The 25061-nt window shown below is 46.6% G+C and overlaps 1 protein-coding gene across 1 annotated transcript in view; it reads right to left on the reverse strand.

The window, feature by feature from the left end:
- Positions 1–23554, reverse strand: part of TBX5 (T-box transcription factor 5) — a 96949-nt gene extending 73395 nt beyond the window's left edge. The window contains exon 1 of the mRNA XM_083717370.1: positions 23344–23554. The gene's annotated coding sequence lies outside the window, so the exon portion shown is untranslated. The remainder of the gene's footprint in view (positions 1–23343) is intronic.
- Between the last annotated feature and the right edge of the window lie 1507 nt (positions 23555–25061).

Consider the following 25061-nt stretch of genomic DNA (forward strand, 5'->3'; position numbering starts at 1 on the left):
GGCTCTCTGATAAGCATGCCTGGAACTGAATTTACAGTGGTACCTCGGTTTAAGAACAGTCCAGTTTAAGAACAATTTGGTTTACGAACTCCGCAAAACCAGAAATAGTGTCCCGGTTTGAGACCTTTACCTCGGTCTAAGAATAGAATCCAAATGGTGGAAGGGCACCAGTGATGGGAAGCCTCATTAGGGAAAGCATGCCTTGGTTTAAGAATGGTTTTGGTTTAAGAACGGCCTTCCGGAACAGATTAAGTTCGTAAACCGAGGTACCACTGTACTTCCAAGTAAGCATTTAGAAGACAGTCATGCAGTACTGAACATAGGGGTCTGGATTCAACAGTGTTCTTCCACCTTGGTGTCCTAGAGGATGTTGGACCATAATTCCCATAATCCTCAGCCAGCTTAGCCAGTGGTCAAGGATGATGGGAGCTGTAGTCCAACAGCACCACTGGATAGCTCAGTTGGTTAGAGTGTGGTGCTGATAATGCCAAGTTTGCAGGTTCAATCCTGGTATGGGATGGCTGCATATTCTTGCATTGTAGGGGGCCGGACTAGACAATCTTCAGTCTCCCTTCCACCTCTACAATTCTATGATTCTATGACACCTGGGGACCCAATACTGAAGAATACTTATTTGAAAGGTCTATTGCACTCTCTTGGTCTCCCTTCAAAATAAACATGCTTGTGATTTGGTTTCCATCATGGAAGAAATGTGGGACATGAATGAATTAAAACAAGCCCAACATAAATATATATATAACAACAGAAGCAGAAAAGTGGTTTGTTGACTATAAATGTAAGTATTATTAGGCCTCTGAAACACGTTCAATTGATTTGTAGGCAGGATTTGCTCTCAAACTCCTCTTTAGGATAATAATGCTCAGTTAACACCCTATTACTTCAATACTGAAGATGCAATTCACGCTTCAGTGGCAAGACTTGGACGATCCTGTGTTGTAACCCTTGGAGAACCTTCAAAATATCCATGTTTTTAAGTATTGATGACCTAGCACAGACAGCCATCTTGAATCAATTGGTGTACACAGATAGCTGGAAGGAGTGAGTTGACATCTGATTAAATCCACATTTTAATGTGGGATGTAGAAATTAATTGTGCCCATTGCCCAGTCCATCAGTTTGATCTTTCTGGCTCCATTTAAAACTGAAGCAAAGCTTTCAGGAGCACTCATTCAGCAATTGCTGGCTAACCGTGGTATTTGGCTTCTGAACAGAAACAAATGGCCTTTTGAGATGGTTTGATTTCCCAAACCATCATGTAGGAAGCAGAAAATCTATTGGAACAGAGTGCGGAGAAGTCTCATTGCTTTTCCTGACTGCTTAGAAAGCACTCTGGGAGACTTGCATAATTTTGGCCAATGGCGGAGGCCTATTTCCATAGAATGAAATGGTCCAAACTCCCATTGATTTGAAAGGGAGCGGGATCCCATCGGTCCAGTGGGAGGGGCATGGCAGATGGGGCGGGGCTGCTACAGTTTGTTTTGACTTCCAGCAGCTTCATTTGCATAAACAATTTCTCCTGCCTGCAACCTCCTCTGTTAAAGGCACAAGCGACTTAATGCACAGGATGCATTTGAGATCACTCATCAAATGCCCAGTGCTTGATTGTAAAGAAATCCAGTGCTATACATGCACTGCAATATCACTGAGTACAGGGAGAGAGCTGCCTCAGGTAGTAGATGCTAGGTACATGTGTTGAACTTCCTTAAGGCAATGGAGTGGCCCTGCTTCCCTTTTCTTCCAGACATCTGAAGGCAGCCCTGTTTAGGGAAGCTTTTAATGTTGATGCATTACCGTATTTTAATACAGTGGTACCTCTGGTTACGAACTTAATTCATTCTGGAGGTCTGTTCTTAACCTGAAACCGTTCTTAACCTGAGGTACCACTTTAGCTAATGGGGCCTCCCGCTGCCACCGTGCCGCTGGTGCACGATTTCTGTTCTCATCCTGAGGTAAAGTTCTTAACCCGACGTACTACTTCCAGGTTAGCGGAGTCTGTAACCCGAGGTGTTTGTAACCTGAGGTACCACTGTATTTTGTTGAAAGCTGCCCAGAGTAGCTGGGGAAGCCCATCCAGATGGGTGGGGTATAAATTATTATTATTATTATTATTATTATTATTATTATTATTATTATTCCTGTTGCTAGGTCAAAGTTGAGAGAGGAAGAGCCTGAAGGAACTGTTGTTTCAGCAGATGATGTCCCCGCTCTTCTTCACTCCCTTCCCTGAAGCCTCATGGAACTGGGAATAGTGGAAAGAGGGGACTGCAAGACCAAGATCCTCCTTGAACACATTCCATTACAAAAACTCCAAAACAACGAACTAGTACCTGAGGGTTGCCCCACTCCTCCTAATCCCTTTTAATTCCATATAGTGTCTTTTAGATGGCAAGCCTGTGGTCAAGGACTGTCTTATTGTAAGATGCTCTGTAAGATGCACACTTAACAATCTACAGCAGGGGTAGGCAACCTAAGGCCCGGGGGCCGGATCCAGCCCAATCGCCTTTTCAATCCAGCCAGCGGACGGTCCGGGAATCAGCGTGTTTTTACATGAGTAGATTGTGTGCTTTTATTTAAAAGGCATCTCTGGATTATTTGTGGGGCATAGAAATTCGTTCATTTTTTAGGTTTTTTTTGTTTTATTTTTTTTGAAAATATAGTCCGGCCCCCCACAAGGTCTGCGGGACAGTGGACCAGCCCTCTGCTGAAAACGTTTGCTGACCCCTGATCTACAGCTCCCAGGGTTCTTTGCAGGAAGGAAGCCATGGCTTAAGAGAACTCTTAAGAGTGCACTGTTAGTCTCAAAAGGGAAGTTGCTATGGAGGTTTCCAATAAGTTCTCCTGCCCTCTAGAATTCAATTTGCCACTTTACCCGCTTAGGACACACTTCTGAGGAAACAGACTTTGAGACAGGTTGAGAGGCCTCCCCTTCTCCAGGACGACCCCAACTTCAACCACACACGAAGCCCATGCAGCCCCGCGCCCCCCATCCCATCAGCGAGGGAAACCGACGCGAGGTGTGACGTTATACCAAACAGATCAAGCTTCTAGTCCGGCTTCATTAGAAGCCCATTACAAGGCTGAGGGTTTGCAGGGGCAAAGCGTAGAAGAGGAAGGGGAGGAGGGCGCCCTGCCGGGTAGGAAGGGTCAGGCTAACCTTTCCACCCGCTCTTTGAGACCTTTTTGATTCATGCCTGCGGGCCGCGGCAGGTCAGGGGATCCATCAAACCCTCCTCTTTTTTTCCAGAGGGGGAAAACGAGGAAAGAGGAAGACCGGAGTGAGGTGGGACTGAATGAGGGTCCGGCCCTCGTCTAGCCAGATCGGATGTATTAGAGGAAGTCTGGGCTCTGCCCGCAAGGCAGGTCTGCTGTTCTGTATTCCACAGCCAAAGGAGACAGAGAAAGTCAAAGCTATACTTTCACAATAAAAGTAACAAAATAAAAAATTGTGTGTGTTGTGCTCTTACAACCAAGGGAAGAGAATGAACAACAGTTTCTTATTTGTGAGTACAGTGGTACCTCGGGTTAGTACTTAATTCGTTACCGAGGTCCGTACTTAACCTGAAACTGTTCTTAACCTGAAGCACCACTTTAGCTAATGGGGCCTCCTGCTTCTGACGCGCCGCTGGAGCACGATTTCTGTTCTCATCCTGAAGCAAAGTTCTTAACCTGAAGCACTATTTCTGGGTTAGCGGAGTCTGTAACCTGAAGCGCATGTAACCTGAAGCGTATGTAACCCGAGGTACCACTGTACTTACAATAAGGTAGAGTGTACAACAATGCAAACCTTTTCTATGATTTAACATTATCCTGAAAGTCTCTAAGTTCTATGAATTTCTCTATGCTCCATTACTAAAAGAAACAGGGGATCGCAAAGCCCATTACTGTATGACTGCAGTTATTTCAATTGCATTAGGCGTTATATGCATCAACAAAAGCTGAGCTTACCTATGAATCCCTGCTTAGAGCGCCATGCCTTTCCCTGAATGCAACCACACTAAGAGATTGAGGATGAATATAAGAGAGGCGACGGGGTGTGTGTGGTCCCCATCCCTATCCAGAGATGCTGGGGCTTGAGCCTGGCACCCTCTGCATGCAAAGCAGATGCTCTACCCACTGAATTACAAACATGAGAAGCAGCCGTCTCATACTGAAACAGGCCAGGCATACCAACTTGAATAAAATATTAGTGGTGGTGGGGAGGGCAGGTAAGCCTCGCCCTGCATAATCGATCATGAGATTGGTTTGAATAGCAATGCACACCAACCTTGGGGGGCCCTGTCCCCTCAAATATTTTATTGAGGGACCAAAAGGACCTCAGCTCCTAGGAGTTGTCTCCTATGAATCAGACCATTTGTGGGAATGTTGAGGGAAGTAGGAGAGGATACATTGATTAAATATTATCCTTCGTCACTCACGCTAGTGAGCAAGTAGCAGAGCACATTCCCTTGTCTGGAAGCAGGTTGAATTATTCGCTAGAATCATATAAGTTGAACAAACCAGTCTGGCTGGTCCAGATTGGATTGTTCCTGGTAAATTTCCCCTTTATTTCCCTCTTAAAAATAATAAGAACACGACAGCCTTCTTTGAAAGTAGTGGTAAAGTTTACTTACATTCAGTTCACAGTAATGGCGCCCGCCCTGTGGAACGCCCTCCCACCAGATGTCAAAGAGAACAACAACTACCAGACTTTTAGAAGACATCTGAAGGCAGCCCTGTTTAGGGAAGCTTTTAATGCTTGATGCATTACGGTATTTTAATATTTTGTTGGAAGCTGCCCAGAGTGGCTAGGGAGGCCCAGCCAGATGGGCAGGGTATGAATACAGTAATATATTATTATTATTGTTATTGTTATTGTTATTGTTATTGTTTCCCGAAGGAAGGCTTTATCTTGTGGATTACAGTTACATTTGTAGAGAAAAGAAGTCTGAGCTAAGTCTCAGACTTTCTACCTCGTGGCTGTCATCCTCTGTAAGGATGAGCCATGTGCTGCTGGCTAAGAGCCAGCAGAGAGGAATCCGAAATGTGAAAATGGAAAAAGGCAAAAAGAGGAAAAGAGCAGCATAAGAGCCAAAGAGGAAGATGGCTGTGTGACTAACCCTTTTAAAGGGTCTGCTATGGTCACACCCATCTACCTGGTCACACACAGGAGGAGGATACTCCAGAGCAGGTATGACAGGAAGTCCTCCTTGTCTGGAGCAACATCCCCTTGTGCGTCCATTCTAGGCAACAGGAAATGTTGTGTTTGACTGCTACTGTGATAATACATCCCACACCATTGGCCCTCCTAGCTCCATATTGTCTACACTAGCTGGCAACGACTCTTCAGGGTTCCAGACATTCAACTCTCAGCTTGGTTTACATCAGGCATGTCCAACGTCTGTTCTGGGGGCCTAATTCGGTCCCCCAGATCCTCAACTACTTTGGGGGGAAATAGTAAAAAAGCTCAACAACTTTGGGGGGAAATCCTAAAAAAAGTTCAACAACAACTTTGGTCGGCCCTTACGCATGTTCACTTCATCAAATCTGGCCCTCTTTGAAAAAAGTTTGGGCACCCCTGCTTTACATGGACAGCCTTCAAAAGGAAGGATTGTGCTTCATGAACCAGGTGACATCGACTGTGGTCCATGCAAGCTTAAGCCAGTCTTCCCCAGTGAGGGCCCTCAAGATGTTTTGAACTGCAAATCCCATCATATACCTGACCATTGGGCCAAATTGATTGGGGCTGATGGGAGTGGGGAGCCCAACAGGACCTCCAGAATGAGGTGAACAAAGGGTGGCTTATATTGGAGGGTATTGCAGAGTTCGAAAAGGTTCAGGAAAGGGCAGCCAAAATGGTAACGGGGATGGCGCAATGCCCCTATGAGCCAAGGTTGCAGTGTTCGGGACATTTCAGTTTAGAGAACAGGTGAACGAGAGGTGACATGATAGATATATAAAATGATGCCCGTCATGGAGAAAAGTGGACAGAGAAAAGTTTTTCTCCCTCTTGACCCTAGAAATCATGGAAATTCAAGTGAAGCTGAATGTTGGAATATTCAGGATGGATAAAAGAAAATGCTTCTTCATGCAACTCACAGCTAAACTATGGAACTCACAGCCACAGGAGGCAGTGGCTGCCACCAACATGGAGGGCTGGACAAATGCATGGAGGAGAAGGCTAACCATGGCTGCAAACCACAACATTCTGCCTCCCTGGTTTATCCTTGCAACAACCTTGCGAGGTGGGTTGGACTAAGAGACAGTAGCTTGTCCAAGGTTCACTCTTCAGTGAGTGGGAATTTGAACCCTGGTCTCCCAGGTCCTAGGACATGGGTGGTGCTGTGGGTTAAACCACAAAGCCTAGGACATGCCGATCAGAAGGTCAGCGGTTCGAATCCCCGTGACGGGGTGAGCTCCCGTTGCTCGGTCCCTGCTCCTGCCATGAAGCAATTCGAAAGCACGTCAAAGTGCAAGTAGATAAATAGGTACCACTCCTGCAGGAAGGTAAATGGCGTTTCTGTGCACTGCTCTGGTTCGCCAGAAGTGGATTAGTCATGCTGGCCACATGACCCGGAAGGTGTACGCCGGCTCCCTTGGCCAATAAAGCAAGATGAGCTCCACAACCCCAGAGTCGGCCACAACTGGACCTAATGGTCAGGAGTGCTTTACCCTTTACTTCCCAGGTCCTAGGACTGTTTCTCATGTTTTTATGCATGTGTGTGTGTGTGTTTTGTTTTGTTTTGTTTGACCAAGAACACAGAAAAGGTAAGATCTTGGCAGAGATAGAGAACCCAAATGGTGCAGGAGCAGAAACAAAAGGCCCAAGCTTGAGAGGAGGCCACCTACATTAGAGAACAGATATAAACATTTCTCTTTTAATTCCTCCAGACTCCAGCCACACTCCTCCCTCCTCTCCCCTTTTTTCCAAGGCAAGTGTACAAGATGTGGTTAGAAAAGACACAGCAAGAGTTTCTTGGATTTGAAGCCAAGAAACTGACACAAGGCCTATTATTTTAGGTTTTCCCCCTTCAAATTGCAAAAGTGCTCCTTGCAACAGAGGTGAAGTTTATATGTGTGTTCAATAAAGTGGCTGTTTTTGTTTTGTTTTGTTTTTAAAGTGCCCAGGAACAGCTGGCACATTCTCTGTGAGGGGGGGAATGCGGGGAGTCCTGCATACATTTATTTTTACTTCTTTTCTCTTTTGATGCTTTTGTTCCCCGGTACAAAGGAAGGCATCCATTTAGGATTCTGTTATCTGAAAGGTGATCAAAGGAACCGGAATGTGCCAGAGCCCTTCCAGACACGTGCCAAGACACTCTGTCATTAATAGGAGTCCTTGGCTCAGACAATTGTTCTTTCCCCCCACTGTGTGGGTGGACTAATTTTGCTTAAAGGGCGGGTGACATCAGTTCTGCCATTAAGGAACCTCGTTCCCCTGTGTGGTGGTGGTTTAGAGCAGAATTTGGAAAGCCACTTATAGCTTGAGGGCCATAGTTGTGGGATGTGATCCACGAGAGGCAGTCAAGTACAACATTCCTGGTAATGCTAGAGAAGACATGCGAGGGAATGTTTGGTCCAGCCAAACATGTTCCTGTTCCTCCTGGCTGGAGCATCCTTCCTGTTGCATGTGATAGAAGGTGGGTGTGACCTAACCTGTCCAGGTAACAAAAGGACGAGTCACGCAGCACACCTCTCTCTTTTTCACTTCCTTCTTCGTTTGACCAGCTTTTAGCTAGGACTGCTCTGCTAGCTCTCAGCTAGCAGAAACACTGGGATTATCCCCCCATATGGGGTAGATCCACATGTACATATTTGTAACTAAGTCTGCCTTCAGGGATCCAACTGTGAACTGATGAGGAAACTTCTTTTATTGACTTTGAATGAGATTGTGGCATCTTTATTCTTTTAAGATGGATTCAAGGGAATTTGCCAAGAACATACAATTCAATCTGAGGCAGATTGAATTGTATAATAGTGAGAGGCTTACACAAGCCTGCAACCAGCTATCTGCTATGCATGTAAAGGGGGAATGTAAACTCTGCTAAGTAAATGAACTTGCTAGCGCAAGTTAGGAAGGATATTAATAAACAATATATCCTCTCCTGCCACCCTGAACATTCCCACAACAGTTCCTTCTATGCAACTTCACGGGGGCCACATGGGATTCATGGGTGGGGCCAGAGCAAAAGTGGATGGAGCAATGCATGTAGATCTTACCTTGTTATAAGTAGGTTAATTTCAACATACCCTCAGACAACCCTCTCTATCCTCCTTCCATCCAGGCAATCTAGAAGCACCATCAGGGTTCAAGGACGCATTCCAGCCAAGCAAAAAGCATTCAGGAGTGTGGGGTTTGCAGCCAAATCACAAATGCATGCTTTGCTAGTACAGTAGAAGGGGAGTTCTTACTAGAAAGGACTCTCTGTGTGCGGCCACTTCCTTTGCCTCATCTGACCAGGAATGATAGTGCTTTAAACAGCCATGGCTTCCCCCAGAGAATCCTGGAAGTTGTAGTTTGCTATGGGTGCTGAGTATGGGCGTAACCAGGATTTATGTGGGGGGGAGGCTTTAAGTTAGGGGGGCAGAACCTCAGTTAGTTAAGAATTTTTGTTGATTTACAGTGGTACCTCGGGTTAAGAACTTAATTCGTTCTGGAGGTCCGTTCTTAACCTGAAACTGTTCTTAACCTGAGGCACCATTTTAGCTAATGGGGCGTCCTGCCGCTGCTGCACCGCCGGAGCATGATTTCTGTTCTCATCCTGAAACAAAGTTCTTAACCCGAGGTACCATTTCTGGGTTAGCGGAGTCTGTAACCTGAAGTGTCTGTAACCTGAAGCATCTGTAACCCGAGGTACCACTATACTACGCCCATGGTGCTGAGAGACTCCTATTCCCCCTCACAGAGTTATAATTCTCAGAGTGGTTTAATAATCTATCCCTCTTCCCAGAAGTGCCAACCTGAATAAAATATGGGGGGGAGGTAAGCCCTGCCCTGCATAATTGATCACATGACGTGATGTACGCACACCATTTGAATGGCAATGCCCATCAACTTTGGAGTGGCCCGGCCCCCTCAAATATTTTAAAGGGGGGATGAAAAACTCTCGGCCCCTAGGAGTTGACTCCTGTGCCTCTTACCATGGGATTCTGGGAATTGTCGTTCTGTGAGGGGGATTAAGGGCTTCCAGGCAACTCCTAGCACCCTTAATAAACTACAGCTCCCAGAATTCTTTGAGGGGGAGGCATGACTGTTTAAAGTGCTATCATAGGGCTAACATGAATATGGTCTTAGGGGTCTTTGAGCATTCAGTAATAAAATTTTATTTCTCCTTGCGGGGAGGGAGGTAGCGCCCCGCCCCGCCCCGCCCCCCACAGCACTCACACGCTGCGTACTGCTTTCAGATAACGCCCCAGCTGGTGAGAAAGGCGGGTTGGAAGGGAATAATTAATCTCCAGCGAAATCCATCGCGAGGAAAAACATTACCTAAGTGATAGTGACAGGCTGGAGGGGGGGCGAGAGAAAGAACACCCCCCGCCGCCTCCTCCATCCAAACGAGCAGCTTTGGATGATGTCAAACACAAGCGGGGCTTTCTTTCATCGCGGGATGCAAAGAGAGAATTTCACAAGAGAATTAAGAAGGGGGCACCACCAAACTCCCCCCACCCCCCGCTGCCGCTCTTTGAAGGCTATCCAAAGAGAATATTAATAGCGATATGAAGGTGCAAGAGTAAAGATAATACACCGAGGGGTATTTTGTGTGTGTGGGGGGGGGAGAGATTACTCTCACAAAAGAGGTCCACCATCTCGGTTATCATTTTCCCACCGTAGTCCTCACCACCACCTAAAATAATGCTATTAATACCACTATTATTATTACACGTAAAATACTGCTACTAATAAGAAGAAAAGAAGAGGCTGCTGGATCAGGCTGATGGCCCATTTAGTCCAGCATCCTGTTCTCACAGTGGCCAACCAGATTACCTCAGGCAAGACCAAGCACAAAAGCGCTCTTCCCCTCCTGTGGTTTCCAACAACTGGTTTTCAGAAGCAGATCATAGCCCTGATGGCTAGTCATCACCGATGGACTTCTCCATGAATTTGCCCAACCCTCTTTTAAAGCCATCCAAGTTGGTGGCCACCACTGCCTCCTGTGGCAGAGAGTTCCACAGGCTGTGCGAAGAAGTCGTTTCTTTTATCTGTCCTGAATCTACCTTACACTATATAAATACTACCTTATTTTTGTACCTTTGAATTGTTTTTGAGATGTTATTCATATCGCGTAAACACACTGGGTTTAAATATTGACGTTGTGTTTTTAATTGTTGTAACCCACCGTAGGGGACCCGAGTGTGAAGGGCTGGTAATAAATTGGGGGGGGGGGGAGAGAGAATACGAAGAAGCAGAACAACAGGGCGCATTATTCTATGGCATGAACGAATGGACTTGCATAGGTTTGGTTTGGGAGCCGATGAGCGCCCCTGCAAGCAGGAACGCGAGGCGGAAAGCGGAATCCATTCATTAAAAGAGCCGGGACTTTCCCCCGAGCCTTTATTTAAATAGGGCGTGCGGAGGAGAACTTCTCGGAGAACTGAGCCCGGTCAGGGAGGTGGGGGCGGGTTGGGGAGGGGGAAGAGGACGCTTGCCAGGATCAAGTTGCAATTTAATAGCCTACACAGGATAACCTTTTTTTACGCCAGCCCCCCTTTCCCACTACAAAACCAGCCACTGCCCCACATTTCCCTCCACACACGTAATCCCGAAGTTCTGGTCGTGTACGAGGGCATTCAAGTATTTATGGCTTCATAAAATCATACAACAATCCCCCCAGGCCGTATTATTTTCCTTTCAAAAAAAAAAAAAAATACCCATAGAACAAGTTCTGCTTTCAATCTGGGTACAAAAAAAAAAAGAAGGGTTTTGTCCGTCTAATATTTTGTGCGCTCGCGCTCAAGAATGCAGGGGTCAGGGAGGAGGTTATAGGGAATTTGGGGGATACTTTCCCCTCCATACATGCACTGGGAATTTTTGACATAAATAATGTAGCTATTCTTCCTCGCCAGCGGCCCCCTTCTAAGGGAAAAGAAAAGAAAAATCTTACACGGGTGAATGTCCTTCTGCTAGACATGAATGGGCTGTGCGTATTATGCATTAATTAATCAATCAATTAATAGAACCCGTTACCCTATATAGGTTCTATAGGGAAGGGTTTTGGAGGATGTTCCGCAAAATATGCTGTCTAAAGATGTCTTGCACGTCCTTCGGCTCTTCAGCACTGTCCTCTAACAACAAAAGAAAGTCACAATCCACGCTCACTTATGCACTTTTAAATCTGTGGCTTAAATGCCCCCTTACCCAGGCCGGAGCACCCCTGAAGGACTTGTTATTTTCCAGGAGAAAGACGGTCATTCCAGTCTGAGGCGGTCACATTCATGCTTCCTTGACATTTCCACTAGATTGCCTCTTAAGAATGTTTCACTTTAGCTATGGGCAGATCCACACCAATCATTTAAAGCAGGTCCAATGCACTTTTAAAACACAAGGCTTCTCTCCCCCAAAAAGCCATTCTGGGAACTGTAGTTCCCCCACAGAGCTACAATTCCCAAAGTCCCAGGATTCTTGGGCGGAAGCTACTTCAGTCTTAACTGTGTGCCTGATCGATAGTGATAGCAAGCTTCTCGCGACCAGGAGAGCTATAGACGCCGACGGTGTTGAATGATAATATGAATACAGTAGTAATAACGGGTGACGCTGTGGGTTAAACCACAGAGCCTAGGACTTGCCGATCAGAAGGTCTGCGGTTCGAATCCCCGCGACGGGGTGAGCTCCCGTTGCTCGGTCCCTGCTCCTGCCAACCTCGCAGTTCGAAAGCACGTCAGAGTGCAAGTAGATAAATAGGTACCGCTCCGGCGGGAAGGTAAATGGCGTTTCCGTGAGCTGCTCTGGTTTGCCAGAAGCGGCTTATCATGCTGGCCACATGACCCGGAAGCTGTACGCTGGCTCCCTCGGCCAATAAAGCGAGATGAGCGCCGCAACCCCAGAGTCGGTTCCGACTGGACCTAATGGTCAGAGGTCCCTTTACCTTTACCTAATAACGGGCAATGATAAAAAGAGCCGCTGAAATAAAGCTGGATGAATTGAGCCCGCATAATGAGCGAGATGAACATTTATTGGAGGAAATCCCTGGGCCAGATATGGTCGTGGTTTCCCCCATGTGCCTTTCTCAGCTCCCTGAAAAGGAGTTTAATTTCTAGGGACTCAAAAACCCGTTCGCCTTAACGGACAAAAGTGGTCATTTCAAGCAGAAAATTAAGATTTTATCACTACAGATGATACATACAAGATACACACACACCTACGCGCAGGAGGTTGCTACAGGGGTGACTTACGTGCAAGAGGTGCTTACGTGAAAGGACAGGGAGAATTGGGGTGCAGGTGAAAACAGGGGAGCAAAACAGGGTTGCAGACCACAAGAGAGAAGTAGTTTCAGAAACAATGTTGGGAAGGTGAAAAGCGAGCTTAGTAGTTGCATGGGGTGGGAGGGGGGAACTCTAGGGGGTTAATGTGGGGGAGTGGCAGGGGGTTGGGGAGCAGAATAGTAGGGGTGCAACCGATACTAGTGCGCGCGCATATACACACAGACACACGGAAAATTGCAGAATTTGCAAAGGCCAAACCGAAGCAATGGTAAATAGAATATCTTTCTGCCCTGCACATTAATGGCACGCAGAACATCTTGGCACACACAGTTCGATTGTCAGAGTTCTTCAGCTCAGCTGGGTTTACTGAACAGTATCACCCAACTAATTCAGAGCTCTCTACCCACCACCCTTTGCAAATTTAGTCTTGCATCTGAGTCATACGCATAAAGCTAACAGGACCATTAAAAAAAGAAAAGAAAGACTCGACATAATTCTGATGACAATTCCCCCACCTCCCAAAAACACAGCCCTCAACTACGTAAGCTACTATAATGGGCATTCCTCCCCCAATACCTATCGCAGATAATATTGGGGAGGGGATTTAAAAAAACAACTAAATCAATAAATCTACTAAATCAACACGCGCTACAAAAGTTGGCCTCCACATCTGGAAACTCGGGACGATTTATATGATCTCTGTCTTTTAATATCAGCTACAGGAATTGTTCCAAATGCGCTTAAGCAAATCGCAGAGAGGATGGAAAAATGAATTGCACGAATCTGCCGTCGTCATTTTGCACAACGCCTAAAAGTCAGGGTGGACAGAACGTTCCTACATTCGGGACGCAAAATCCTGCGCACGTTTACTCGGAAGTAAAGCCCATTGCGTCCGTTGGAGCGCACTCTCATAGGATCACAGGCTCGGCAATGTTTGGACGCTGTATACCTGGTCTACGTGCCTGGATTGTTATAGAATGGGTAATTAGGAATTTTTAGCTCTCCCTAGCCTTTTAGGACGCACCCCTGATTTCAGAAAACGGGTGCTAAGAAGGCAGCCTTTGAAATGAACCGCAGGGAAACGAAATTTGAAAATCTGAAATAAGTAATGAATAACAAAATAGAGGGGAAGTGAAACAGCAACGCAATTCTACGCACATTTACTCGGGAGCAAGTTCCTCTGAGTTCAGTGGGCTTCCCTGCTATCCAGAAACACATGTTTGTAAGCTGGTGGCTTCCTTTCCTTCTACGTACAGGGAAAATAATAATTATTGTCATTATCTACTACTATTTTCATTATTATCCGCCGTTCACCAGCAGGTCCCAAGAGAGGATACGACAATTAAAAAAAAATCAATTAAAAACGGTTAAAAGATGACATTCACAAGAATAGGAGTAGGTCCTGAAAACGCATATCTCAGGTACCAAAGACCAGGGTAAAAATGCGAGTCTCATCTGAGCAGTTCCACTGGATTCCATGTAGGACTCATATTCAAGTAGAAGGGTCGAAACCCTGGAATGCCCTAGCCCCCAAATTATGCTTTAACAAGACGAATTATCTGTATAACCCGGTGACATTCTTTGCTGACCCGACGTTCAACGTCCAGAAAAATCCCTTCCGGCGAGCAGCCCTTGGGCATAGCTGTCAACTTTTCCCTTTTCTTGCGAGGAATCTTATTGGGAATAAGGAGATTTCCCTTAAAAAAAAGGGAAACGTTGACAGCTATGCGCCTTGGGAGAATGTCCTTGGAGAGGTTTCAGCCGGGCGGTCTTGTTCTTCTGTTTCCCAAATTTGCAAAATTAACGCAAATGGGGGCTGTTGAGTGAAAGCGGAAGAACGAAGCCGGCTCCTCTCTCGGATCTCACTCATTGCTAAGCAAACAAGCCCCCATCCTAAAGTAAAAAAAAAAAAAAGCCGCCATCCTAAGCACGCTTGGAAATAAACCTGGCTCCATTCAGCGACGCTTCCTTCCAAGTAAGCCTCTATAATATTGTAGAGTTGGAACATGGGGAAATTTCAGAGAAGGGCAACCAACATGATCAAGGGAATGGAGCGACTTCCCTATGGGGAAAGGTTGCAGCGTTTGGGACTTGTTAGTTTAGTGTTTTCCAAACTTGGGGCTCCAGCTTTTATTTGGGACTACAACTCCCATCGCCCCTAGCTAGCAGGGGCAGTGGTGAGGGATGATGGGAATTGTAGTTGGAGACCCAAGTTTGGGAAACACTGGCTTAGAGCAAAGGCAAGTAAGAGGCGACATGAGAGAAGTTCATATGGTGATGCCCGGCATGGATAAAGTGGATAGAGAAAAAGTTCTCCCTCTGTTCACAACACTAGAACTCGTGGGCATCCGCTGCAGCTGAATCTTGGAAGATTCAAGACAGAGCAAAGAAAGGACTTCTTCACGCAGTGAAATAATGGGACTCGTTCCTGATGGCCACCAACTTGGATGTCCTTAAAAGATGATTAGACAAATCCATGGAGGAGAGGGCTTCCCATGGCTATGAGCCACAATGGCTATGCTCTGTCTCCAACCAATTGCTTCTGAGTGCCAAGTGCTGGAAATCACTGGTTGGAGAAGAATGCTCCTGTGCTCAGGTCCTGCTTGCAGGTTCCCCATAGACATTTGGGTAGGCATTGCAAGAGGATACTGGACTAGCTGGCCATTGGCCGGATCCAGCAGGCTCATATTATGCTTTTGTGTTCATAATTAGCACTTTATCAGAGACCAGAAGTCCATTCTGCCCATTCCTCCAAAATATATTTGGAAATGTAAAGACAATGGAGGTGCTTTTTTCACACGTGGTGGACTTGTGAAAAAGCAAAAGACTTCTGGGAAATGATATATAATGAATTAAAAACAATGTTTAAGATAACTTTTCATAAAAAACCAGAAGCCTTTTTTGCTTGGAATAATGGGAGAAGAAATACCAAAGAATGTAAAGAGACTATTTATGTACGCTGCCACGGCTGCTAGAATGTTATTTGCCCCAAAGCGGAAAGAAGATGGCATACTAACGAAGGAAAAATGGATAAACAAGATGATAGACTATGCCGAAATGGCGGAATTTACTGTGAAGTTCAGGCATCAAGACAAGAAGAAATTCAAGCAAGATTGGATAAAATGTATAGATTATGTTAAAAGGTAAAGGTACCCCTGCCCGTACGGGCCAGTCGTGTCCGACTCTAGGGTTGCGTGCTAATCTTGCTCAAGAGGCCGTGAGCCGGCGTTGTCCGAAGACACTTCCGGGTCACGTGGCCAGCGTGACGAAGCTGCAGCTGGCGAGCCAGCACCAGCGCAGCACACGGAAACACCGTTTACCTTCCCGCTATAAGCGGTACCTATTTATCTACTTGCACTTAAGGGTGCTTTCGAACTGCTAGGTTGGCAGGAGCTGGGACCGAACAACGGGAGCTCACCCTGCTGCGGGGATTTGAACCGCTGACCATGCGATCAGCAAGTCCTAGGCACTGAGGTTTTACCCACAGCGCCACCCGCGTCCCGCATAGATTATGTTAAAGAGCACTGTAAATATGGTAGAACATTAGCAGGATTGGTGTAGCATATATGAGATAGCTGGATATCTTAGAAAAAAATAAGAATTGGAAATTAATTGGAAAAGCAGTGGTACCTCGGGTTAAGTACTTAATTTGTTCCAGAGGTCCGTTCTTAACCTGAAACTGTTCTTAACCTGAAGCACCACTTTAGCTAATGGGGCCTCCTGCTGCCGCCGCGCCGCCGGAGCATGATTTCTGTTCTCATCCTGAAGCAAAGTTCTTAACCTGAAGCACTATTTCTGGGTTAGCGGAGTGTGTAACCTGAAGTGTATGTAACCTGAAGCATATGTAACCTGAGGTACCACTGTATATGCAAGGGGAAGAAATGTAAAAAAATTGAAAAACTGGGGGTGGGGTCAGACAAGATGAATTTGGTGTTAAGATGAATGGGGAAATGTTGTTATTCTAAAAATCTTGAAAAAATTGGGGGGGGGGGGAGAGAGAGAGAGAGAGAGAGAGAGAGAGAGAGAGAGAGAGAGAGAGAGAAGTCCATTCTGCCCAAATCAAGGTGTTGGAGGGATAAATGCTCAGGTCCTAGAAACAGATGGAATGCCTTTTGCCGACAGCAGTCCCACTGAGTTCATCCTTCCCCCAAAGAATCCTGGGAACTGTGCCCCCCCTCTCACTGTGCTACAATTCCCAGCCTTAACAAACTACAGTTCCCGGGATTTTTTGGGGAGTGGGAAGTTATGTGCTTTAAATCTGCATTGGATGTGCTTTAAATGGATGGTGTTGCTAGGACCGCACCTTCAAGGCATGTGTGCATTGATGATGCCACTCCTCCTGCCACTGCTTCTACATGTCTCTAGTCCACAGTAAGATCATGAGAAGAGTCTGCTGCATCAGGCCAATGACCAATCTTTTACAGAATCCTGTCATCACCGTGGCCAAGTAGATGCCAGTAGGCATCCTGCAAGTAGGACATCATTGCAATAGCAACCAGTTGCAATTCCCGGCAACTAGTATTCAGAAGCATAATGACTTCAATAATGGAGGTAAAATATGGCCAGCTTGGCTAGCAGCTGTTGATATGCCTTGTCTCCACGATCCCTGCACTACTAAAAGAGAAACCCTCCAGATGTCCTTTCCATTGTGCATTCATGATTATCTGAGCTCATGTACATTTCTGAGCACAATTCAAAGTGTTGGTGTTGACCTTTAAAGTCCTAAATGGCCTCAACCCAGTATACCTGAAGGAGCGTCTCCACCCCCATCATTCTGCCCGGATGCTGAGGTCCTTCTGGCGGTCCCCTCACTGCAAGAAGCAAAGCTACAGGGAACCAGGCAGAGGGCCTTCTCGGTAGTGGCACCCGCCCTGTGGAACGCCCTCCCATCAGATGTCAAAGAGATAAACAACTGCCTGACATTTAGAAGACATCTGAAGGCTGTCCTGTTTAGGGAAGTTTTTAATGTGTGACATTTTAATGTATTTTTCAATCTTTGTTGGAAGCCGTCCAGAGTGGCTGGGGAGACCTGCCAGATGGGTGGGGTACAAAAAATAAATTATTATTATTATTATTATTATTATTATTATTATTCCTAAAGGTGCATAACGAAGGCAAGGGTGCCCCTTCCATGTGGCAATAAAGCAGTAACACTGGGGAAACATCACAGAACAACTAACAAAGCAGAGAATTGCATGAATGGCCCAGTATCAGTCCATCACTAATGCACTATCAGTGATGGATTGATGCTGGACATGCTTCAGGATACACAATGAGAACCAGCGTGGCATAGTGGTTAGAGTGTCATGCTAGGAGACCTGGGAGACCAGGGTTCAAATCCCCAATCAGCCACAAAGCTCATTGGGTGACCTTGGCCCAAGTCATTGCTTCTCAGCCTGACCTACCTCTTCCCACAGGTTTGGTGGAAAAAAACACAATTATTATCTCATGCTTCCTGGTGTATCTTCCCATCACTGTCCTTCTCACGAAAAGTCCGTGTGGGGGGCAGGAAGAGTGAGTTTGTTGTACTCGACTCCAGAGCACCAAATCCAATTTGATTGTACAACCTGATCACTGTTCTTATTTTGTATGCACAGAAACATCAAACTGATCTCTGACTCTTTGTGGCCTTTTGTCTTCAATGTTTACAATCCTGGTCCACGTTCCAACCTGTTCTTGTGTGTCTCTGTGTGGTATTAGCCAACTGAAGGTAACATTTTATTTGACAACACAGACACAATTTGAATGGTGGCACATTACCATTTGAATGGCAATGCCCACCAACCTTTGGGCGTACAGTCCCCTCAAATATTTTATTTGGGGGAGGGGAGACAAAGGGACCTTGGCCCCTAGGAGTTGGCTCCTATGGGAAGCTGCCTTATTTTAAGTCAGACCACCAGTCCATCTAACTCAGTACAGTGGTACCTTGGTTTACAACCATAATCCGTTCCAGAGATCCAGTTGTAAACCAAAACAGTTTGTAACCCAAGGTGCGCTTTCACCAATGGGGCCTCCCCCCCCAATGGGCTGTAACCCCCCCCCAAAAATGGGTTGAATTATGGTGCTGGAGGAGACTCTTGAGAGTCCCATGGACTGCAAGAAGAACAAACCTCTCCATTCTTAAGGAAATCAGCCGTGAGTGCTCATTGGAAGGACAGATCCTGAAGCTGAGGCTCCAATACTTTGGCCACCTCATGAGAAGAGAAGACTCCCTGGAAAAGACCCTGATGTTGGGAAAGATGGAGGGCACAAGGAGAAGGGGACGACAGAGGACAAGATGGTTGGACAGTGTTCTCGAAGCTACCAGCATGAGTTTGACCAAACTGCGGGAGGCAGTGGAAGACAGAAGTGCCTGGCGTGCTCCGGTCCATGGGGTCACGAAGAGTCAGACATGACTAAACAACTAAACAATCATGGCAGTTTACAGCAATATAAAAAAATCAAACCAAAGCATGACATCATAAAAAGTGAAAAGCAAAATTAAAAGCAAAATGGAATTAAATACATCAATATGCCTTTGTGGGGTATGTATTCACAATTGCCTGCATAGGCCTGGGAGAACAAAAAAGTTTTTAGCAGGCATTCAAAACCTGGCACAGAAGGTGCTCAATAAATCTCTGTTGGCAGGAGGTTCCACAGAATTGGGCCGATGACACTAAAGGCCGATGATACTCAAGTATCCAGAGAACGGATACTGCCTAAGGTTCTTCCCCTCCTAATTTTTCTCTCCCAATACACTACTAAATGACTAAACAACAACAACAATTCAAAAAAAAGACACGCAGTTCCGGTTTGACGTGGTTGTAATCCAAAACGGTTGCAAACCAAGGTACCACTGTATTGCCTACACTGACTGGCAGCTGCTCTCCAGGGTCTCAGGCAGGGCACCTTTCCCAGCCCTACCTGGAGATGCCAGGGGTTTAATCTGGGGCCTTCTGCAAGCAAAGCAGATGTTCCACCCTTGAACAATGGTCCTTTCCCAGAAGCTCCTTCATCAGGGCACGCTGCCGCACACTGAGCCCTCCTCGCACCGCTGGAATCTGAGACAACTACCCTTCTGGATCTTGATAGAAAAACCACATTGCTCTGCATACGTCTTGCACACACACCATTCATGCCTGAGAATCACAAGCCTCCCATTAATATCCTGGCGCTTCTGGAATTCCAATCGAAGATATTTTATACGCCGCAGGTTTCAGGGGAGGCTTTTATCTCTTCTCATTGTTGGGGTGGGAGGAGGAATGAAAGGAAAATGAAAATGAAATAAGAAACAGCCCTCTTCTCAGAATGCCCCTGGACACCATCACGGGCTCCCCACCAACAAGGCCCACTTGTGTGGAAAAAAATCTGTGTTTCCCAACCCGTTTCCCCCACCCAGCCCCAGCCTACAAAACTTAGGATGACTTATTGGGTAGGAAGGGGAAGCTGAGCTGTCCTCAATGAAAGGGTTGCACAGGCAAGGCCATTCATAATATCCTTGCTCTCCATTTGGGGAGGGTGTGGAAGGGGGAAGTCTCCAAATGAGACATTTGCCTCTCTCCAAATAGGAACACCTGCTATAGATTACCCGCCCCACCACATCACAATGAAAGCATTTTTTAATGCAAATATGAGAAAATATATACTTCTTTCCCCCTTTTGGAATGGCATATTATTATTATTGTTGTTGTTGTTGTTGTTGTTGTTGTTGTTGTTGTTGTTATTTTATTTTGTAGGGACTCGGATGGTGCTGTGGTCTAAACCACTGAGCCTCTTGGGCTTGCCGATCGGAAGGTCGGCGGTTCAAATCCCTGCAACGGAGTGAGCTCCCATTGCTCTGTCCCAGCTCCTGCCAACCTAGCATTTCGAAAGCATGCCAGTGCAAGTAGATAAATAGGTACCACTGTGGCAGGAAGGTAAACAGTGTTTCTGTGCACTCTGATTTCTGTCACGGTGTCCCGTTGCACCAGAAGCAATTTAGTCATGCTGGCCACATGACCCGGACAGCTGTCTGTGGACAAACACCGGCTCCCCTGGCCTAAAAGTGAGATGAGCGCTACAACCCCATAGTCGCCTTTGACTGGACTTAACCATCCAGGTGTACTTTACCTTTACCTTTTTACCTATTATTATTATTATTATTATTATTAGTCTGTCATTCATCCTAAGGTGCTAGAACACATTGCAGCACATTAAAACACAATATTAAAAGCATGTTAAAGAAACTTGGAAATGTAAAAATAAGGTTGGTCCCAAAAACATGCACCTTGTGTCAAAAGCCAAGGTAAAGTGGTGTGTCTTCAGCCTCTTCTGGAAGCTCTATAATGAAAGTACCAGATACACCTCTGTAGGGAGGCAGTTCCACAGCTTAGGGGCCACCACAGAGAAGGCCCTTTCCTGGGCTGCGCCCCCCCTTCCCTGAGGAACTACAAAGGGGGACTCTTCTTGCATTTATATTTCACCTTTTTTCTCAGGTCCACAAGGGACATGGTTCTCCGACTCCCCATTTTATCCTCAAAACAACCATGTGAGGTATGTTAAGATGAGAGGCAGAATGCACAATGAAAGCCAGTGTGGTACAATGGTTAGAGCAGGGGTCAGCAAACTTTTTCAGCAGGGGGCTGGTCCACCGTCCCTCAGAATTTGTGGGGGGCTGGACTATATATTTTTTTTTAAAAAATGAATGAATTCCTATGCCCCACAAATAACCCAGAGATGCATTTTAAATAAAAAGACACATTATACTCCTGCAAAAACATGCTGATTCCCAGACCGTCCACGGGCCAGATTTAGAAGGCGATTGGGCCAGATCCGGCCCCCGGGCCTTAGTTTGCCTACCCATGGGTTAGAGTGTTGGACAAGGACCTGGGAGACCAGAGTTCAAATCCCCATTCAGTGATGAAGCTCACTTGGCGACCTCAGGCCAGTCACACACTCTCAGCCTGAGTTGCCTTGCAGGGTTGTTGTGAGGGTAAAATGGACTGGAATGGACTCCCTCAGGGGGTTGTGGACTCTCCTTCATTGGATGTTTTTAGGCAGAGGCTGGATAGCCATTGGTCATGGATGCTTTAGCTGAGATGCCTGCATTGCAGGGGGGGTGGACTAGATGACCCTCGGTGTCCCTTCCAACTCTACAACTCTACGATTCTAGGAGGGGGACTATGTTCACCACCTTGAGTTCCTTGGAGGAAAGGTGGGATTTAAATGTGATAAATAATAAATATTTATTCAAGGTGTCATAAGCTTCTTTCATTGCTTTATAATTATGGATGATATGGATGATATACAAACGCATTTTTATATGAAGCAGGCTATTGTGGTTGATCATGATTCTGTGGATAACCAGATGAACCCAGGCAGGTTGCTTGGATGCCCCGAGGAGGCTACAGATCCCTTTAAAAATATTTTTAAAATACCCAGTGCGATGCTCTTGAAAGAAGAGAGCGATCTCTCACAAAAAAATACAGATTGAGAGATGATGGGGAATAAAATAAGGCAGCAAGTTTAAGATCACAGTAGCGCAAAAAAAACCAAAAACACTTCTCTCACGCTCAACCCTAAACATCGGGATTTCACGCATTACCTAAGTTAATATTTGCTGGATGGTGAGCATGGAGCCTTGCTGAGTTTCTACGCCAACACAAGCAGCAATCTGAGCATCAACATAATAGCAAATGGGAACACACGCATCTTATCCTTGTAGAAGATCAGTCCTCGAACAATTTTACTGGCACAGTCTCGCCAGCCTCCTTCCAGCTGCCCTCTGGATAGACGTGTGTGTTTGTGTGTCTGCGGGCGCACATCTCAGCTGGTGGGCGGTGCACTCTTTCCAATGTAGCGAGCCTGTTATATACATTCATTTTCTATTTCAATGTACATCCCGCCTCTCAGCAAATTCATTTGACTGATCTCCGGCCGGGTAAGCAAACAAAATTTGACTGAAGCAACAGGATCACGAATTAACACCACGGGTTTAAATGCAACAACAATGCAAACGAAGCGCTTATGTTTTCTGTCATAGACACCGCCACACCCTCACGACTCCAACTCAGCAAAATGGACTGGAATGGACTCCCTCAGGGGATAGTGGACTCCCTTTCATTGGATGTTTTTAGGCAGAAGCTGGATGGCAATCTGTCATGGATGCTTTAGCAACAAGCAAACTACACCAGTGCCACGGGCGTACAGGGGGACAGCTGCTCCCCTAAATCAAGTACAGTGGTACCTCGGGTTAAGAACTTAATTCGTTCCGGAGGTCCGTTCTTAACCTGAAACTGTTCTTAACCTGAGGTACCACTTTAGCTAATGGGGCCTCCCGCTGCCACTGCGCTGCCGGAGCATGATTTTTGTTCTCATCCTGAAGCAAAGTTCTTAACCCGAGGTACTATTTCTGGATTAGCGGAGTCTGTAACCTGAAGCGTCTGTAACCCGAGGTACCACTGTAAATAAATAAAAATACTTAACTGACTGACCAATTGTGTCGCAGTCTCGCAGGTAACTCGGTTCTGCCTCACCCCCCATAAAGCCTGCCGCTCCAATAAACCCTGGCTACGCCCGTGACCAGCACCTTTAGCGCATGCTAAATGGATCACAGGTCCATGGATCCACCAGCACCTTTAGCGCATGCTAAATGGATCACAGGTCCATCTAGCGCAGTTCTGCCTACACTGACTGGCAGCAGCTCGCCAGGGTTTCAGGCAGGAGGCAGTCCAGTTGGCAGCGGCGCACAGACCCCCAGCGGACTAGGGGCTTGCAAGGAATGCTCCCCCTTCCTCCGCCCCTCCACTGCCCTCCCCACCAAGCACGCTGCCTGTCAAAGCCTAGACTGGAACCGTCTCCAGGGTCTTCTTTCTGCCAACAAGCCATCACTCCTCAGCCGCGACTCGGGTGTCCAGACCCGCCTCGCCTGCGACCCAACGCCCCCTTCCAAGACGGAGAGAGCTTTACCTCCGGGACAGGAAAGCACCGCGGACCCGCGACGCCGAGGTGAAGGAGGACCCACCGCTTCCCCTCCTGACAGCCTCTCCGGCTCGCTCCTTCCTTCGGCCCCTCTTCCGGCTGTAACGACCAGGGACCCTGCCCGAGGAGGTCTTGGCTGATAAGGGGGTCTCCCAGCCGCTCTCTCAGCCTAGCGACCTGCAGCGACCGCGCAGCTCCTCCACGGGACCACTAAGCCGCCGCTCCAGGACAGCGGGACGGAGACGTCGAGGCGCTTCTGGCAACAATCACTTCACACGAGCGCCCGCATTCCAGCTTCGTTGCGCTGGACGCCCCACCGCCGAGCTCCAAGTCACACCTTCTGAGGGGTTGCTGAGCTCTGGGCGGCGGGGAGGGGCTGCTGGTTGGGAACCGATTTCTGCCAACCAGGCCAATAATTCTATGTGAACAGAAATCCCTTCTTTCTTTCTTTCTTTCTTTCTTTCTTTCTTTCTTTCTTTCTTTCTTTCTTTCTTCCTTCCTTCCTTCCTTCCTTCCTTCCTTCCTTCCTTTCCTTCCTTCCTCTTCTCCTTCCTCCTCCTCTATCCCCCCTCTCCTTCCTCCACTCCTTCCCCTCCTCATCCTCCTTCCGCTTCTTCTTCCCCTTCTCTCTCTCCTTCCCTCCTTCCTCTCCCTCCCTCATTCCTCCCCTTCCTTCCTTCCTTCCTTCCTTCCTTCCCCCCTATCACTTGAAGAACTATAGTGCCAATACAGACGAGAGGTTTGAAAGTCTTCTTTTTTTCTCTTTAGAACTTTGGTTTGACCAGCATCATACAGATGAATATGGGAATCGCTTTGCTGGGGGATGCGGGGGGGACACGACTTTAATAAGTGGTATTTTATAATACGGTAGATCAATAGATGGCAAAAGAGGCTGAAGTTTCTAGATAGGCAGAAAGAAAGGAATGAGAAAAGGATCATAAATACACATTTGCACAGGGAGGGAAAGAATCAATTAAAAAGAAACATAATCACAATATGAGAGCCAGTGTGGTGTGGTGGTTAGTGTTGGACTAGGACCTGGGAGACCAGGGTTCAAATCCTTTAATCAGCCATGAAACTCCATGGGTGAGCTTGGGCCAGCCACTGTCTCTCTGTCTCACCTACCTCACAAGGTTGCTGTGGGCATTAAGTAGGGGTGGGCAGAACCATTCACACCACCCTGAGCTCATTGGAGAAACAGATGGGATGCAAATGCAACAGTTAGAAGCTCACAACAATCTGCCCGCTATTGTAACTGCAATGAAAGAAGTACTGCAAAATATTAATTCACATGCCATAATTACTGTATTTTTTGCTCTGTAACTCACTTTTTCTCTCCTAAAAAGTAAGGGGAAATGTGTGTGCATCTTATGGAGAGAATGCAGGCTGCACAGCTATCACAGAAGCCAGAACAGCAAGAGGGATTGCTGCTTTCACTGTGCAGCGATCCCTCTTGCTGTTCTGGCTTCTGAGATTCAGAATATTTTTTTCCTTGTTTTCCTTCTCCAAAAACTAGGTGCGTCTTGTGGTCTGGTGCGTCTTATAGAGCGAAAAATACGGTACCTATAGAAAGCCCGTGACTCTGATGTAATTACATTGATCACACTCCAATGATATATTCCAGAAGCCAGGCAAAACCATTTGACTACTAAGGTATGTGGAGCAGGATCAGTGAAGACCATGACCTGGGAAGAGTCCTGAGGACC

This window comes from Podarcis gaigeae (genome assembly GCF_964106915.1).
Source record: "Podarcis gaigeae genome assembly, chromosome: 16".
Taxonomy (NCBI): domain Eukaryota; kingdom Metazoa; phylum Chordata; class Lepidosauria; order Squamata; family Lacertidae; genus Podarcis; species Podarcis gaigeae.